This window comes from Chanodichthys erythropterus, chromosome 23 (genome assembly GCF_024489055.1).
Source record: "Chanodichthys erythropterus isolate Z2021 chromosome 23, ASM2448905v1, whole genome shotgun sequence".
NCBI lineage: Eukaryota > Metazoa > Chordata > Actinopteri > Cypriniformes > Xenocyprididae > Chanodichthys > Chanodichthys erythropterus.
Window position 1 is genome coordinate 23,253,160 of NC_090243.1, and position 20,375 is coordinate 23,273,534.

Sequence of the window (20,375 nt, forward strand, 5' to 3'; positions counted from 1 at the left end):
AAAAACACCTTCAAAGCAACCCAACACTCTTCCAGTGAAAAAACTGGGAAGACCGCAGGAGAGAGCGAGGGATGCCATCTAGTGTTCGACCATTTGCTCTAATAACTGTCTGTTCTACTCTCAGTCCTCCTTGGAGGAGAACAGTACCAGTACTTTTAGGAGATCCAGCTGGGAAAAACCTTCCAGTGGACCACTGGGGAAACATGCAGCTGTTTCTAGTCTACACTACCACTGCTAAAGCTGCAGAGCGCCGACAGAGGAAAGGTGAAGAAAAGGACGTCAATAGCGGTAAAGCCCACTACTTCTCTGTCAACTGCCCTTCCTTAGGCATAATGACTGGAAGACCTCTACCTCCAATCCACCAGGGAGTGCTCTGTCTAATTAACAACATCACTTGCTGAACTTCCGTCAAGCCAGATACTGAGATACTGAGAAAATTGTTGACCCCTCTATGCCAAAGGGCTTGTGATATTCCCTGTTTGTAATCGCATTGACTTGCAGCATCTGCTAAATGATTAAATGTAGATGCAAAAACAGCTAAACAGAGTGCAACTGAATTTAACAGGGTTCTTGAGATGTCTTTAAAAGTTGAGCTATTTTAACTGGAAACAACATCTTAAAATAGTGGCAAAATGCTGAAAAACTGTGATGCAGGATGTTCTTCTACATATACGGCATTGGCCATGCACTAACCAACAGGTAAAACATCATTCAAATGGTAAAATTCATAATTCAAATAATTTGCGTCTCATGAACCTGTAATTTCCTGTCTAGCTGGGAACCTCTTGGCCAGAATAAGTTACAAAGTGGCTCTGATGGTGTGTCATTCTGCATCACCTCATAATAAAATCATGCTGAAGGAAACTGCTGTGCGAGTGCCTTTAGCTCTTTATGTGTTTGTTGTTCACGATGTCTAAATAAAGCCTACATCTTTCACACGCACACACACACACACACACACGCTTTTCTTTTTCTCTTTTTCTCTGGTTTTTCATCAAATCATTTGAACACTCGTCTTTTTATTTTCTTTTTTCTATCCAAAGCTATAGCAGCAACACTGAAAGCTCCCGTCTCCATGTTCAGCGTTGAAGCTCATATGGTCCCGCCGGTTTGCAGTACAGTCGTGCCGTGTACCAGCTGCTTTCACGCAATTATCAGGTTAATATCAGGTTAACTGACTGTTATCATGTGCAAAGCCTCACAACCTCCCGAGTGTCCGAACTCGACCTCCTTTACTCGTTCAGCCACTGATAAGCAAAGGTACTGTCTGAATGAAGTGACCATTAAATCCCCAATATCTGCCTTCTTTCTAGTAGAAATAAATATTTTCTAGTATATATTTTCTAGTAGAAAAGTATTCACTTTGTGATTGTAAATCTGTTTTTCAACCTTTTGACAATATTAGATATATCTCAATATTTATGTACTTGCTCTGTAATGGGTTCTTTATTTCTAAATCAAAATGTTTAATCCAAGAGTTAGACTAACTGAGACATTTGGACAGGTGTGATTGTCGCAGTCTCTCGACATACTGTTCCTGATAGCTTCTTTGGTAACTATTCATTAGCGGAGAAGATAACATGTCATAATATATCACCCAGCCTACCAGAACAGCTAAATACACTCACAGAAAAACATAATTTATTTAACTGTTTGAGCTTTCTCTTTCTGAATTTATGCGGGGAATTCAATACAAAGTGATTAATTTTCAGGTCACACATGCAGAAAACACGCTCAGATGTTTTATGAGCCATGAGTGTCATTAGCCTTCTTGATTTTAAACACAATCTAATTCTACCACATGTCCCTCAATTTCATTTTCCAATAAAATATTTTGTCTTTTCTTGAATTTTCTGTTTCTGTTTCAGTTTTCGGTTGACTCATTTCTATCGCTTCTGTTTCATCAATAGGATCCACCGCTCCAATATTTCACATGCATAATAAAGGGAGAATCAGCACCTGTGCCTTCGGTATTACAAATGAATAAATGTATTACAACAATCACCTCAGAGAGAGAGAGAGAGAGACACGGCAAATGCATTTGAAATTACTATAAAAGAACAAAACTTCTACAGACAAGATGAAAGTAAGAATTAAACAATTTATGACGTCTCTAGCATGATATAAAGGGCATTCATCATACTTCACAGTGGAGCTGCAGCTGTTTTTATCATCATATCACTCGTTTGGTTTTTCTTTATTCTTTAAACTTTAAAATCCACGAAATGCTTCTGAAGAGTCACAGTCGTCTCAAGCTGTGGATGTCTCATTCAATTAGCACTTTTACCATTTCACAGTAGTTTGCCTGTGATTTTCCTCAAGAAGTTTTTTTTTCTGATTTCTGTTTTTAATTGCTAATATATATAAACATTTCAAATAAATGCTGCTCTTTTGAACTTTATATTCAAAGAAACATGAAAAATAAAATGAATCACTGTTTTCCACAGAAATATGAAGCATAAAAACTCCACAGACAGCAGTGGGTCGATTGAGTGATTGTGTCGGTATTCATTACTGGATTGGTTGTCCATGTTGAATATACAGTACAGTCCAAAAGTTTGGAACCACTAAGATTTTTAATGTTTTTAAAAGAAGTTTCGTCTGCTCACCAAGGCTACATTTATTTAATTAAAAATACTGTAAAAAACAGTAATATTGTGAAATATTATTACAATTTAAATGAATAAAACAAAATTCCTAAATTCTAATGCAGATCCTTTCAGGGGCATCATGCATTTTTATTGGCAGAAAAGATTTGAAGCAAACAATATAATAGTTCTTTATGCACATATAAGATGTTTCAGACCAGTGGTGCCATTTAGCAAACAAAAACACTTGAAAGCACTTTTTATAACAGACTAAGAAATTATTGCATGCAAATTTGAGTCTTTGATAAGCATTCATTCAATTATAATTTGTAAGTTCTATTCAAAGTCAATTTAGTACAAAATGCATGCCTCAGTCTGGATATAGGTTCACATAAAATATATCATTTAATAATATAATAGCTTCTGATTAATGTTCCTTACAGCTTAATTGACAGTCCCTTAAAGTAAGATTAGTGTAGACTACTGTACATGTATAATACATAACAGATATAGTTACAATTTACAAATTTTAGTATTCATATCATGAACTACTGACCATGTGGGTTTGTAAATGACAATAATCTACGCCTTATATTTTGCTACTATATAATTAGAATAAAATTACTCGTGATATACTCTGAAACAAACACACGCTAATTATTAAGTGTCCCACATAAAATATTGCATTAATTCCCCACCCAGAGAAACAGAGAAATTAAACCAACCCATAAATACTGAATAAAGCATATTTTCAGTGTCTGACAGTAATTTTGAACTATAAGTGCATCTCAAACTCTTGAGAGTGGATGGAAAGATCGTGTAACATGAAGACGTGATTTATTCTCTTTATGTTGTTTATGGATGTAAATGTCCGTCAGCAGGACCGTTATAACAACTCATTCATCACAGACACACGTGAACACTCACCTAATGTGACTGTAGAGAAACATCCGCAGAAGTTCCTTCAATATGATCGTGTCGACCCAACGAGCTCAAGTAAGGAAAGACGTCAGAGGGACGAGAGACAAATCCTCTAGTGCGCGTGATGCTGCGAGACGCGTGAATGAGCGCGCGGAGACGCGCCTCTCTCTCTCTCTCTCTCTCTCCCCAAGTCTGCAAAACTGCAAGCACACTGTCAGCTTTACACTCAGTTTGCAACTGTAAAACAAACATTTTACAAAATGCTAAACACAGTTCTCTGCATTAGACACATTATTCAAAATTAACAGCTCTTGTGTTTCATTTGGGAAACACTGACATTTAAGTGGCACACTCATTTACCAATTACACCCATCATGTGTGAAACACTTATACTTAATTTGTTCACTTAGAAATCAAAACACGCTTTGAGAAAGGAATTATTTATTTTTACCTTCATGCATTTCTGTTTATTGGTATCGTATGGGATTCTGTTGTTTATTTGATAGTAGAAATCAAAACTCAATGTTTTGAGAAACAAATTTACAGTTTTTTTTTCAACTGCTTACACACAAAATCCTTATTTGTCACACAATTTCTGAAACCTGACACTCAAACACCAGAAACACACACCAAATCTGCAAAAGCAAAACCATACACTAATTGTGGCCTTCAACTCAGTTTGCAATTTCATAAAACACTTTTTGTAAAACACAACACTCAATTCTCTATGTAACGCACAAAAATCTAACAGAAAGTATCTTGATTTCCATTTACAAGCACAACCTGTCACGGTTCACTAATCCGCTGTCTCATACTGTTGTCTGTGTGTAGGTTTTGGGATGTGTCACTTGATTGTTCTGTGTGGGCGTCGCTGCTGATTGCTGATCAGCGGCAGCTGTGGATCATTACACCTGCCTATATAACGCCTTGTCTTTCGTCTCATGTTTGTCAGATCGTTTGTTGAAGTCCTGGTGTTGTCCCGTTGTTTCTCGTGTTTCTTGTTCCTGGATTGGATTCTCGTCGCTGTTCCCTGTTACCTGTCTGTCTCGTTGGATTACTCGTTATGGATTTCATTCACACTCACATGGACACACGGACTCACCATTCAGGACCATCATTCATCACGGACACTTCATCACCCATCGAAGTCCCTGTGTTACCCCTCTCCTGCTGTCTGTGTTGCTGCTGTGTGTTTGGTGTCTACTTACCTGGCGTGAAGCTCTATTAAAGAGATATTAACTTGCATTTGTATCCAGTCTTCTTTTCCGTGACAGAACGATCTGACCAACCATGGATGCAGCAAGTTCAGCAGCTATCACGGAGTTCATCAACCACAGTATTTCTCGCATGGATCAGCAGCAGGAGAGCATCTCTTCCACCAGACGCGCTGTTCAGGCGTTTGTAACACAGGTGTCCGAGCTCTCCCAGCAGCTGCAACAACTTCGCGCTCCCACTGCGCCCGCCCCGCCGCCTGTTCCCCCGCCATCACCGGAGAAGAGAGACCTGCCCGGTAAAAGACTAAGCCTCATAGTAAACTCGAGGCTACTATTGGGCGGGATCTCCGCCGAGAAGTCCTCGCCAGCCACCCTCCTCCCGGTAAGACTGAGATGGGCAACGCATAACATCACCTGCGACGCACTTCTGGACTCTGGGGCGGAGGGCAACTTCATGGACATTTCTTTCGCACGACAACACGGTTTACCCACATCGCCTCTGACGCACTCCATATCAGTCAACGCTCTCAAAGGACAGTCTCTTCCCAGTGTCTCCCATACTACTGATTTCATCACCCTCGTCACATCTGGTAATCGCACTGACAAGTCCCAATTTCTGCTCATGGACTCACCTCATGCACCTGTTGTTCTTGGACATCCCTGGCTCACCAAACACAATCCCCGCATCGACTGGCAACAAGGAACCATCACTGAGTGGAGCACCCAGTGTCACAAGTCTTGTCTTTTGTCTGCTTGTCCCACGGTGTCTGTTTCTGTTTTGCAGGAGGAGGCGGTGTATTTGTCTAACGTGCCCATGGAGTACATCGATCTGAAGGAAGTGTTCAGTAAGTCCTGGGCTGCTTCTCTTCCTCCTCATCATCCCTATGACTGTGCGATAGATTTGGTTCCCGGTAAGTCTCCGCCTAAAGGCAAACTTTACTCTCTGTCTGTTCCCGAGAGGGAGGCCATGGAGAAATATATTTCTGATTCTCTAGCGGCTAAGTTCATCCGCCCTTCCTCATCTCCAGCGGGGGCGGGGTTCTTTTTTGTGGGGAAGAAGGACGGATCTTTGCGACCTTGTATTGATTACCGGGGGCTGAACAACATCACGGTAAAGAATACCTACCCTTTGCCGTTGATGTCTTCATCCTTCGAGAGGTTGCAAGGAGCGTCCGTTTTCACTAAATTGGACTTAAGGAACGCTTATCATTTGGTCCGCATCAGGAAAGGGGATGAGTGGAAGACCGCTTTTAACACCCCCAGAGGGCAATTTGAATACTTGGTCATGCCCTTCGGGCTGTCCAACACGCCCGCGGTCTTCCAGGCACTCGTCAATGACGTGTTGAGAGACATGGTTGACCAGTTCATATATATCTACCTGGACGACATATTGATTTTTTCATCGTCTCTCCAGGAGCACGTTCAACACATCAGACGAGTGCTTCAGCGTCTGCTAGAGAATGGGCTTTTTGTCAAGGCTTAGAAATGCACAGTCTGTTTCTTTTCTAGGGTACATCGTCTCATCTGAGGGAATTTGCATGGATCCTGACAAGGTTAAGGCTGTGGTGGATTGGCCAAACCCAGATTCCCGTAAGGCCCTACAGCGGTTTCTGGGTTTCGCTAATTTTTACCGGCGTTTTATTCGCAATTTCAGCCAACTAGCCGCGCCTCTGACCGCTTGACCTCCCCCAGAAATACCTTCAGGTGGTCAGATGCAGCCCACGCTGCATTTGCCAAACTGAAGAGCCGCTTCGTTTCGGCTCCTATTTTGATTGCCCCTGATCCTTCGCGTCAGTTCGTGGTGGAGGTCGATGCGTCAGAGGTGGGGGTAGGTGCAGTTCTTTCCCAGCGATCTCCCTCAGACGATAAGATGCATCCATGTGTGTATTTTTCGCATCGTTTGTCTCCCGCCGAACGCAATTACGACATTGGTAACAGAGAGTTGTTGGCAGTCAAATTAGCGTTGGAAGAATGGCGTCACTGGTTAGAGGGATCAGGGGTTCCCTTTATTGTTTGGACTGATCACAAGAATTTAGAGTATATACGATCAGCTAAAAGGCTCAACTCTAGGCAGGCTGGTGGGCACTTTTTTTCAGACATTTTGACTTTACTCTATCGTACCGCCCGGGCTCCAAAAACATCAAGCCAGATTCTCTTTCTCGTATTTTTGACCCTTCCGAACGCCCGTCCACTCCCGAGTGTATTCTTCCCGAGACGTTAGTGGTCTCCACTCTTACATGGGAGGTCAAATCGAAGGTCCTAGTGGCCTTAGAAGGGGTAACGCCTCCGCCCGGATGCCCACCAAACCGTTTGTTTGTGCCGGAGGGGCTAAGGTCCTGCGTTATCAAGTGGGGTCATTGTTCCAACGTGGCTTGCCATCCAGGGGTTAATCGAACTAGGTTTTTAGTCAAGCAACGATTCTGGTGGCAAGCTATGGCTCGTGATATTCACAGTTTTGTTTTGGCTTGTTCAGTTTGTGCCACTGGTAAGACTTCCAACCGACCTCCAGATGGGTTACTCCAACCTCTGTCTGTCCCTTCGAGACCCTGGTCCCATATCGCGCTAGATTTTGTCACCGCCCTCCCACCCTCCCAGGGGTACACGGTCGTTTTGACCGTAGTGGACCGGTTCTCGAAGGCGACCCATTTTATACCCTTAGCTAAATTACCCTCTGCTAAGGAGACAGCGGTTGCGGTCATTGATCACATCTTCCCGTTACATGGCCTCCCGGTGGATGTGGTTTCTGACAGGGGTCCCCAATTTGTGTCCAAATTCTGGCAGGAGTTTTGTAAGTTACTGGGGGTGACGGTTAGTCTTTCCTCTGGGTTCCATCCCCAGACCAATGGTCAGACTGAGAGGGCCAACCAAGATTTAGAGCGAATGTTGCGATGTTTGGCGTCCAAGAATCCTTCCTCCTGGAGTCAACAACTCTCTATGATTGAGTACGCTCACAATTCACTGCCAGTGTCTTCTACGGGCCTTTCTCCATTTGAATGTAGTCTAGGTTACCAGCCACCTGTGTTTCCCAGTCTGGAGTCCGAGGTCGCGGTCCCCTCCGCTCCGCTCCGTTGCCAATAAGCTTGCTCCCAAATTCATTGGCCCGTTTACTGTCACTAAAATTATTAGTCCAGTGGCAGTCCGCCTCAAATTGCCTCCGGCATACAGGAGGATTCATCCCGCCTTTCATGTGTCCAAAATTAAACCTGTTTTCCGTTCTCATCTTAATCCGCCTACTCCGCTTCCTCCTCCGCCGCGACTCATAGACGGGGAACCAACCTATTCGCTTAATCGTTTTCTGGACTCGAGGCGGAGGGGACGCGGATTCCAGTACTTGGTGGACTGGGAAGGTTACGGTCCGGAGGAGAGAAGTTGGGTACCTGCTAGGGACATTCTGGATCACTCCCTTATTGATGATTACAATCAACAGGTAAGGAGTTCTGGGAACGCCGTGAGGCGTTCCTAGGAGGGAGGGTACTGTCACGGTTCACTAATCCGCTGTCTCATACTGTTGTCTGTGTGTAGGTTTTGGGATGTGTCACTTGATTGTTCTGTGTGGGCGTTGCTGCTGATTGCTGATCAGCGGCAGCTGTGGATCATTACACCTGCCTATATAACGCCTTGTCTTTCGTCTCATGTTTGTCAGATCGTTTGTTGAAATCCTGGTGTTGTCCCGTTGTTTCTCGTGTTTCTTGTTCCTGGATTGGATTCTCGTCGCTGTTCCCTGTTACCTGTCTGTCTCGTTGGATTACTCGTTATGGATTTCATTCACGGACACTCACATGGACACACGGACTCACCATTCAGGACCATCATTCATCACGGACACTTCATCGCCCATCGAAGTCCCTGTGTTACCCCTCTCCTGCTGTCTGTGTTGCTGCTGTGTGTTTGGTGTCTACTTACCTGGCGTGAAGCTCTATTAAAGGGATATTAACTTGCATTTGTATCCAGTCTTCTTTTCCTTGACACAACCATTGTTTCTGTCCAACTACACATGGTTGATGTATTTCTTTTCTTTCATTTTGTCTGTATTCACAACCACAAATGCTTACAATAAAAAAAATAGTTCGGTTTCAATTTTGCTCTTGTGTTTTACCGTGAATTTTACTTTCAATCTTGTACAGAAATGGAGCTCATGAAAGAAGAGCTTTTAAGTTTTGAATAAATGTGTTTATATGATATATCCAAAAATAGAATATTATGGCGAAGGTGTTTGCAACGTAAGAAAATGTTTGCTTTTGAGATGTGTTTGGGATATTTTGAATGCAGAGCTTCATTTTGCAAGAGATGTGAGGTCCATTATAGTCCTTCATGTCTATTGCGATCTCAGATTTGGCACATAAACCCAGAACACTTCCTATAACACCAGACATACTTGATACATCAGATGAAGAATGGCATCTACGCTAATATTAGTCTTTCTGTTTATCCCGAGGTTTGCCGTAGTCAACCGGATCCAGGCCATATTCAGGTGAGACCGAGGACCGGTGCCCTGACACGACCACAACGCAGCCCTGAAGTATCAGCAGAGATCAACTAGATCATCCACTGTGAAGGCCTCATCGAACCGACAGTGGCACAGCTCCTCAACAAACCGTCCATACCGGCGTGATGAATACGATCCTCAACTACATGGAACTGGAATAAATACTTTGACTGTTGCGATCCCATCAAACGTATGACCTGTGACGCTGCCTGAATCATAATCACACACTGTTCGCTGTCGGCCAGAGGAGAACTGGCCCCAGACTGAGCCTGGTTTCTCCCTATAGGTTTTTTTCTCCATTTTATCACCTGTTTGTCACCTGATGTCACCTGTTGGAGTTTGGGTTCCTTGCTGCTGTCGCCTTTGGCTTGCTTAGTTGGGCACACTTGATATTCAACAATGTTTTTGATCGGCCTGCACTGACACCACAGTATGCGAACTGAACTGAGCTGGACGATGACATCACTGTTTTCTCCAGTGCTGATATATAGATGAATTAATAATTATTGATTTTTACAATGGAATGAATCAGTACTGAATTTATTTGAGCTGTTCGATGACAACATTTTCTTTAAGAGCTGCTGTACATTAACCTGTTACCACTGTAAAGCTGCTTTGACATCTACATTGTAAAAAGCATTATATAAATAAAGGTGACACGACTTGACTTGACTTGAATGAGGCACAGTGTAACGGAGAGTTCACAAGGAGAGATGAAGCAGCCGACTGTATTGGATCTGACAGAAGCTGCATCACAAACCGTATGGAAACTATTTCACAAAGCTCTGTCTGTAAATACGCAAGTGCTCTTGAGCATTAGTTATTCCATTTAAAATCAACAATGTTCATTGAACTTCTAAAATACAATTTCGTTGTATAAAAAAGCTGTGAAACTGTTCATTTGCCATTCTTTTCAACACTTTCTCTCACATACATTTTTCTCTCTTTTGTCTATATTTTTGTCCATTTCTAGATGTTCTTGCTTGTCAGTTTCAGATGGGTCTTCTTGAAGTATTGCATATATATGTACTGATATGGTTTGAAACACATTTTATATCCTCAGGATTTTTGGAGAGTCTAGTGAAGCATGATGTTTCCTGACTCATTTGATAGATGACTGCTAACACAACATTATACTGAGATTGGAAAGATCAGCATTGTTGGAGTTCAGAGAAACGCACAACACAAATCCTTCCTCATACGGAGCAGAGCTCATAATTCAGCAGTTCGGCTCAGAATATGACTGTTAACAATCCATCTCTCTGCCATCAGGAACTCTTCAACAAACACCCTTCCATCTAAAGGCATGTTTGGGATACAAAAGAACATTGAGGCCAAATTTGATGAATGACACTGTCAGAAGCCACACAATCTGCAGGAGAAGCCAATCAATAAATACGCTGCATACTCTCAGACTCTTCACCTTCTGTCTGACTGAACAGTTTATAAATGAGAGAACACTGAAGGCCCTCGTGACTGAAAGCACACGCTCGGCTTTGACGCCCCGGACTGCCATCGGCAGGAACTTCAAGGCCACGTTCAGCAGAGTCAAAGAGGTTGATCCGGTCCTCCTCGGTTTGTGACAGATTTCATCTGAAAAGGCCTCCTGCACTGATTCCCCAGGAGAAGAACTGGAGACGGTTAGTCCAGCTAAGACTAAAGAATCCATTAACTGTCTCATTGTGCCTTTCAGAAGAAAAAGGCTTTTATCTTTTTAGCCTGAAACACCTGTTTGAGATTAGCAAAACAGATGGAGAAAATTGAATGGAAAAGAAACAAGGTGTATAAACACAGAGACAAACTAGATGAAAATTTATATTTCATTTCATTTTCAAAACAGTGAAATAATATTGCATTTGTGCTTTTGAATCAAATTTCGGATCGATCCAGCACAATTTCTGTGGTTTTAAAATCTGTAAACTATATAACATCATGATTTTCAACAGGTTTGCTAGTCATTTGTGCTGGTGATGGATTACGACAGCACTAAAAACATCAGAAAGAGCAGAGACGACAGTGGAAATTAATGTGGACTATCAATTTCCTGCCATTAAAATGAGACACAATTCAGGCTTGTTTTAATTAGGCCATCAATAGCAGAAAGAAGCAGCTAATGGTGCGAGAGACTCGACCTCACAGACACTAGACTGTACTTTCTCATGTTTCATAGATGAAAGAAAGTCATACAGATTTGAACAAGAAATGATAATCAAACTTTTAGATTTAAGGTTTTTAGATTTAGTAAAGAATATATGGTCCCAAAACAACTTTAAATGCAAACAATTATAAGCTATTAATTATAATCTGCAACATCAGTGCCCAGTTAAGATGAAGCTCATGTTTCTCAGAGACGGCGGACGGATAAAACGCACACATCTGACGCTATTTCATCTTCATCTACATCAGGCTGAAATCAACAGTCAGAAGCTGGTCATATTTCCTCTTCATCGTATTTACTGAAAGAAAACAAATGTTTTCTATGTAAGAAATGAAAAGAGCTCAAACAATTAAAGTGCTAGAATAAAATAATCTATCGATTCCATTGATTGGTTCATTGCTGCCACTAAATATCCCAAACCGTTTTAGTCATTCATACTGCCTCTAAATTACAGTTTTTTACGATTGCTTAAGCACAATTTGATTTGTGAGGTGGTTGAGCTGATATGACTGGTTGCTGAAACCACGCCCGTCTAGCTTGACGTGACCATGTTAGCAGGCAAAGGAGCTATCTATCTATCTTAGATAAAATATTAATGAAGATAAGTTTTATCATCGTTCTAAAGGTTTACTGTCAATCTACAGTGTTTTTTAAGATATAGATCCTCCAACACCAGTAATTTGTGTTGGGTGTGCAAATAACAAATTGAAAAATCAAATGGGACTTCATATCTTTATAATGAAATAGAGATCGCGAGATGAATCCAATCTGTGGCACTTGGGTAAAATATGAGTGTCCATTGCAAAACAAAAAAACATGTCACATTTCTTCTGAATGATCTGCTCTCTGTCATCGTTCTTCAAGAAAGGATGCAATCTGAACAGCCTTTATCTTGTAAAACTGTATACGATCGTATATAACAAACAAATGAGCCCGTGTCCAAAGTATATTTTTTTTAAAATAGTGCAGCAGATTTAGTTATAATATCCAAGCAGTGCTGTCGGATTTTGATATCCTCCCGCCATTGTCATTGTAGTAAATCTCACAACCAAAACTTTCAGCCAATGCCACGATCCAACAACGTGTGTTCTGTTTCTTCCGCATGCATGCACATCTACACAGACACATATCAGTCTCGAATATTATGCAGCAAGCCATATTAAATAACTGTATAAAATGATCGAGAAAAAAAACGGCTGAGATGCCAAATTCAGCGGCAGCTGAGGTAAAGTGACGGCTCACAGACAGCAGCGCAATCTACCTGTCACTCAAGTGACCACGCCCTTAATTATGCAGAGCTTTAAGGCTTAATGTAATTTAAACAGATAAGTTATAAAAAAATTCACCCCCCTCAGAGTTGTCACGAAGGGCAAAAATAGCAGTATAGACCAAAACCACAATTTGAACCAACTTGTAAACATGTTTTTTTCTGCTATAAACTTGGCCAATTTAACATGGGACTCTATGAGATTCTGCTCTCTTTTGGAGCCTGTCCAGTCGATGAATCGCAGTTTAAGTTACTTCCGTATTGGCTTCACGAGAGAAAGGGGGAGGTTGTCGCTTGATTGTCCCATATGACAATGTATCTCATCTGCTCTGCATCCCTTTGGTCTTCTGCTGTGACGATTTTGTGTAGTCTGTCTAAAATGTGAATATGTGGGCCGTGTTGTAAGTTGGCATGCTGGTGGAGGACCACATTCAACGTGATTGCAACATACATTGGGATGTTACCACCGCGTTGTCCCGGGACATTCAAAATTGCTCTGTGGCCAATGATGTTTCTCCCTCTTCCTCTTACTGCAACATTGCCTTCCATTTTGTTGAAGACACATAAACTCACCTTTTGCCTTTTTATAGGACTTGCACCTGATTGTTGAGTTTACAGTTAGTGTCTGAACACCTGATGGCTGTGTTTGATCAATTGGTTTATAGGGGTGGTATTTTGAAAATCAGTATCTTGAAATGGCAAAGAAGTGACATTATGTTAAATTTCTGTGTCTAATGTAGAGAAGTGTGTTTAGTGTTGTGCAAAACAATGTGTGTAGTTTTTTGCAAAAAGTGTGAGGCTGAGAATGTGCTTATAGTTGTGCAGATCTGGGCTGAGGTTTTGCTTCTTGAGTGTAGAGTTTCAGTAACTGTGTGTTATTTTAAATTTTAGTGTGTAAGCAATCCTAAAAAACTGTAAACAGGATAAGAGAAAAGGAACCAAACAATTCAGATCTAATATGAAAAAGGGCAATTTCATCCATCCTGGTAGATTTTACAGCACAACAAACTGTTTTCTTTTAATTGCCAATCATGAATTAAGTAAAAGGGGGAGGACATGTTCCCCGCCACCGCCTGTCTCGTTTCAGACTTTTAATTGGCTCGACTTGATGGGTCCTTCTGATAAGCGCAAACAATGCATTCAAATGATTGACAGCTCATTTGTTGCCATGTAATTAGCAAGAGAGCAGCGTCGTCACAGGCACAAATGTGTGCGCCTCCTCAGCCTTAATCACGCTTTTCGCTTTTTTATTACAGAGAAACACAATTCAGAAGCGTTTGTTCAGCATACGCTTGTGATAAACTTAATAATAGCACCTGTGTGAATGTTGAAGCTGCAGCTCACCGCACTGAATCACAAAAGCTATAGAGACTTCTTATTATAAACAGAAGAAAGTATGAACCGCATGATGATGTATAGATGAAGCAAATGAAAGCAGATTTACATGGATGGATTCTTGTTTCACTGGAACTGTTAGTAAAATCATACTGTCGGGAGACAGTGAAGCTGGTTCTGTTTGTGATAAACGCACAGATTGAATAGGCCTTAATGCATTTTTTACTTAAGGAATGAAATGTGTGTGTGTGTGTGTGTGTGTGTGTGTGTGTGGGAAGGCTTTCCACAAGGTTTAGGAGTGTGTTTATGGGAATTTTTGACCATTCTTCTAGAAGCGCATTTGTGAGGTCAGGCAGTGATGTTGGTGAAGGTCTGGCTCACAGTCTCCGCTCTAATTCATCCTAAAGGTGTTCTGTCGGGTTGAGGTCAGGACTCCGTGCAGGCCAGTCCAGTTCCTCCACACCAAACTCGCTCATCCATGTCTTTATGGACCTTGTTTGTGCACTGGTGCGCAGTCATGTTGGAGCAGGAAGGGATCATCCCCAAACTGTTCCCACAAAGTTAGGAGCATGAGATTGTCCAAAATGTCTTGGTATGCTGAAGCATTAAGACTTCCTTTCTCTGGAACTAAGGGGTCAAGCCCAACCCCTGAACAACATCCCCACACCATAATCCCCCTCCACCAAACTTTACACTCGGCACAATGCAGTCAGGCAAGTACCGTTCTCCTGGAACCGCCAAACCCAGACTCGTCCATCGGTCGCCAGACAGAGAAGCGTGATTGGTCACTCCAGAGAACACGTCTCCACTGCTCTAGAGTCCAGTGACGGTGTGCTTTACACCACTGCATCCCACACTTTGCATTGCACTTGGTGATGTAAGGCTTGGATGCAGCTGCTCGGCCATGGAAACCCATTCCATGAAGATCTCTACACACTCTTCTTGAGCTAATCTGAAGGACACATGAAGTTTGGAGGTCTGTAGAAATTGACGGGCAGAAAGTTGGCGATTTCTGCGCACTGTGATTTTACGTGTCCTACCACTTCATGGCTGAGCTGCTGTTGTTCTCAATTGCTTCCACTTTGTTATGATACCACTAACAGTTGACTGTGGAATATTTAGTAGTGAGGAAATTTCACGAATGGACTTTTTGCACAGGTGGCAACCTATCACAGTACCACGCTTGAATTCACTGATGTTTGTAGAAGCAGTCTGCATGCATTGATTTATACACCTGTGGCCATGACAGTGATTGGAGCACCTGAATTCAATGATTTGGAGGATGGATGATATATATATATATATACACACTATATTGGAAAAAGTATTGGGCCATATATACATATACATCACTTTTATTTTTCCTCTATTGGACTGTGGCAAGATGTTTTTCTTAGGACTGATTTTGTCTTTGTCAATCTGAAAATGTTTTTCTGATCCTTGTTACACAATAAGCCTCTATACAGCACAACACACTTTACTAATGGTTTCATTCTCATTCAATTCGGTTTTCAAAGTTCTTCAACCAAGAAATCATAGGTAGTTTGATGAATCACAACATTATACTTTTTTGATTTGAAGCAAGAATAAAGTATATGTGGACCTGAACAGAAGCATATAACATTGATTAATAACCTCTGATCTTGTGGTCTCAGAACTTTTAAACGTTTCTCTGTGGAGAAGAAGAATGTGATTTTTAGTTCATGTACATATTCAAGTTTTCATGTGACGTCACATAAGAATGTCCACCTGGAGGGCAAAACAAGGCTTTCCTCTGCTGACCACCAGTCTTTTTTTACCAGAATTGGTAAAAATGACTACTGTAAGTAAGAAAGTGATATTATAAGACCAAATTCAATAAACACCTTATTGATGATACAGTGAATACAGGGAAGATGAACCAGAATATGAACGCAGTTCAGAGTTTCACGTTAAGCAGTTTCCCATAGAAGATATTGAAAATGCTTAACGAGCAAGTTATCACATTGCGTTAATATTCTGGGCTCATCTGCTCGCCAGCGTATAGTATGCATCATCAAAAAGATGTATATTGAATTTGATCTTTTTTTTTTCTCCTAGTGATTAAAGAGGATAAAGATGTTATTGAGGGATTTTGATTTATTTCCGCAGAGGCACAAGACAGATGTTTCATAATCACCGTTATATGAATCCCAGTGTTGTCGTAATCCTCCACCTGTGTCTGAAATCCCCGTTCGGTTAATGTTGCTAATGACATCAATCCCGGGAGAAAACAGAGACGGTATGAAAATAAAGCCACATAAACACTAGCTACAGCTTCACAATCTGAGAACTGACGAGAGGTTTTCTCCTCAGATACTGTGTTCCTGTAACTACCAGTATAGAGATCAGGAGCTGGCTGAAACCTGCTAGAAACACTGACTGACACAACCATATCATCTTAAATGACAAATACAATGTGCATCACATTAATTAAAGAGATTCTTCAAATTGTACTATAATATTATCATTAAAAACCTTTTTAATGACTTTATCATTAGAAAATGACACTTCCAGGGCTCAACTGTTGTGTTCAGTTTGACTAAACACCATTAGCACACGGTGCAATAATCGGTGTGCTTTCGATCTTACTTTCATATTCTGTGTCACTCAGACATTAATATCCAGAGATACCCGAGACCAGGGCGCTTCAGTCCCAGTGTAACACACCTGCCTGTGATTTACCTGTGATTCAGTGACCAGCTTGTGTTTGGTTAGGGTTAGAGCTGAACTGCCCTGTCTCAAGGCCCTGATATACGAAATCAAAGAACGATCTGGTGCGACATAAATTCCAACAAAATCAGGCCAAAACAAAGTTCGTTTACAGAGTTCAAAACAAAGTGATCTTTCTGGGGGGGTATTCCAGAAAGCAAGGTTAACTTACCATCACATATACCCTGAACTCTCGGTTGATTAACCCAAAGCTTGCTTACTCAAGGTATGCTGGTTCCAAAAACGCGTCTGGGAGTAAGTTCAGCCAACCCAGAGTGTGTTCCCGGTTAACAGTTCATTTCTTCTGTTCAGTCGGTCGAGGTCAGACGCGAGTAATGCATGCACACACAGGAGAGCCACTTTATAGTAAAAAACTGAAGCCGTAATTCTAATTTAAAGAGACACTGACACTGATTTTCATGTTTAAAACTGTAAAGCTGCTGTTTTAAAGCAATCTGTTGTATAAAGTTGTAGAAATAAACCTGAGTCTGAATCTCAGAGCTGGAACAAACATCCAAATCACTGCGATCAGATTCTTCTCTTAGTTTGTTGTGTTTGTTTTGTTACTGAGAGGAAAGTGTGCAGCACATTTTTACATATTCATCTGGGATGTTCGCTAACAGTATATCACTGAAAAGATGTTTCAAACTTATTTACCCCAAAGCAAAGAACAATAAACAACTTCACTGTGAGAATATCAGGGCCTTTATCAGTGACAGTCTCTGAGGGAAATTTCTGTAGAGGTGTGTGTATAATTGAAAATATGCAAACTGTAACAAAGGCTCTACTATACTTATCTTTACTGATGATGATTACATAGCCAAAGATATCCCCTCCTTGATAACTAAAATATGCTTGATAATTAATTACAAACTTTCCAATGATCACTTGAATCATCCATTTATAAACATTTTAAACAAATGGAACCCATCACCGAGGAGCCATTCACATCTCAAACACAGGCATTACATGAACAAAATACAATCTTTAACCATTATATGCTTCACATCGGTAAGACATTAGTTTAGCTCTTTCAGCGTTGAGACCCTTCAGCACACCTCTCCATGACAATGGTGTGCGATCCATCCTTCCCTTCATGACAGCATCTTGCGGCCGCTGCGGTGATTAAGGCGCGTGGCAGGCGGAGCACTGCCGTCCTCGTGAGCTTCAGACTCGTTTGATGTTGTTGTTGTGCGCTGCTGCTCCTCCCATCATCTGAACATCACAGACACGAGGGCTGAGGACCGGCCATCCTGCGCCTTTGTTTCTGTCATTAAAGCAGGTGTCGCCCAGGGTTGTGTTTGTTAATGACAGCTCGCATTTACATAGCTGTCAGTCGCCTGTCAAAAGGTGGGAAGTGTTCGTTTCCGAGCCTCTGAAGATGCATCTGTTTTGCATAAGCTTAACCTAGCTTTGCAAACGAGTTGCCAAAGTTTGTTTGCTGTTCCAGGGCTCAGTCTCTGCTTATTGTGTTTAGTTTTCTGATGGCGCTAAAGTACTTTTAGAAGGCTAATGAGCATGAATGAATATCAGCAGAAGCTTGCTAAATTATTTTCTGACATAGAAACTGCTTATTCTCTGAGGTTAAGACTGGTTCAACTAGTTTAATGAGTTCGTTTGGGTATTAGGTTAGCTAATATGGCTTGCTGTTGATGGGCTCGCTCCTCCCTAAATTTATTAACCTTTATTTAAAAATGAAAATTTATTAACCTTTATTTAAAAATTACGTTCAGGAACTTCACTAAGTTGGTGACCTGGAGGTTTGTGCTCTGCATGTTAGATTATTTACATTATAAATATTCATAAATCATGGTTGTTGTACTACAATAGATAAATCACAATCATTTTTATTGCAATACAGTAAATACTGTACAGAAATGAGAATCACCATTGAAAATAATGATAATTAACATTCGATGTGCTTAACTGTAATGAAAAATATCACACACAAAAACTTAATGGTCTCAAGGATGCAGTGCTTCATTTTCTTTACGCAAGAAACTTTTTTTTCTTTGATTTTTGGGGTGGAGTTTGACCCCGACATTTTGTAGTAGACTTTTCTGAACCAGAGACGTCTTCACGGCCCACAGCTGTGTAAATACCTTTACCTCGTCTTGTTTTTAATGAGTTTCAAATACCCTTTTTGCTTCATCTCATGTTTCCGTGTTTTCACATATCTCACAGCTGGTTGTTTGGTTCAAAGTTTAGATCTCTTGATCATTTGAAGTCTTGAACCAATTTAAATAGCAACCCCGTGTCTGCTGTGTTCAGAGGTCACCATTAACCACCACTAACATTCGTCTGTTTTGTTTTTCATGGTGAATTTGATGTCTGTTCAATTTTCAATGAAGTACTGAAAACTTTTTATGCCTTTTGGCCGTTCATTTACACAAAAACAATGTTTTGAGGGTCTGAAAAACACAAATTTTTGAAAATGAGTTTCGAAGTGCAAGCTTATGAAAAACAGACCGTTATTGTTATAGTGTTTCTTTACAAAATGACATCGCCACTTACTGGCCTGGCAGCAGAACACAGCTTTTTTAGTCGTTTCTGCAGATCCGTCTGAATGGCAATTTTGACAACGTTGTCGTCTGCAAAAACATTTTTAGTGCTTCTCAAGCCCGTCCTGCGCGTCTCATCTACACCTGATTCACTCTTCAGCTCATTAGACTGCAGGATGTGAGTCGGGTGTGATTGATGAGGGAGACGTACAGAGATTCAGGGTTTAAGAGGCTCTGCTCTGGGGTGATAATCCACACACACCCGTCCTGAACTCCAGTTCAGCTCACGTGCCGTTACTGAGAAACTCAAGTGAAAAATAAATAAGGCAGAATTGCCTTTAGTGGTTAATTAGCTATGACTGTGCTGTTCGGTGTTGGTGGCATTTCCTCTTAATTAGAGCATATATTTTAAATCCCAATGGATGTGAAAGCAACACAGGTTTATTACCCTTGGCATTTAGCAGGAAGGTGAACTTTGGTTTTAGTGGGAAATCGAACCATATCCACCTCTAAAAACAAGTCATCACAGCAGCCGAACTCAACATCAGCTTGACATCGACGTCACGGGCAAATAATTCATTACATGATTTCTGCAGAAACCTCAGAACCATCTTCTTGTCTGATTAGCATCTGAATGGTTCAGAATCAGATGTAAGGTGAAATGCTTTGTCTTCGGCGGTGACTGTTCGCCTGGTCAGATGGGGGGGGTCCTGACCCCCCTGTCCCCCCCGCGATTTACGCCCCTGCCTGTTTGGTTATTTTTTTGGGAACCGATTCCTCAGGAACTGATGTAAGTCACAGTAGTTTAGTTTGATAGGAAAGAATATCACAAAACAGATTAAGACCTTTTAAGATAAATAGTGTATTTAGTATTTTATATGTTTGATAAGGAGGATAAGTGAAAATAATGGCAAGCTAATCATGTGCCTTTCAGTGATGTTTATAATGAAGCTGCTGATGTCAGTAGTTTAAATTCTGACAATAATAAATTGTTTAAATTTATTTCAAAGTCCAAATATGTATTATTCCTTCTTATAGAGACTGTTTGATTTAGTTTACCCTAAATGTTAATTAATGCATTAATTAACAAACATGTATTAACGCGTAGTTAAGGCTTCTGTTTTCATGCATGAATCCTTATGACTCCTGTCGTAGTTAAGGATCACTCATCATTA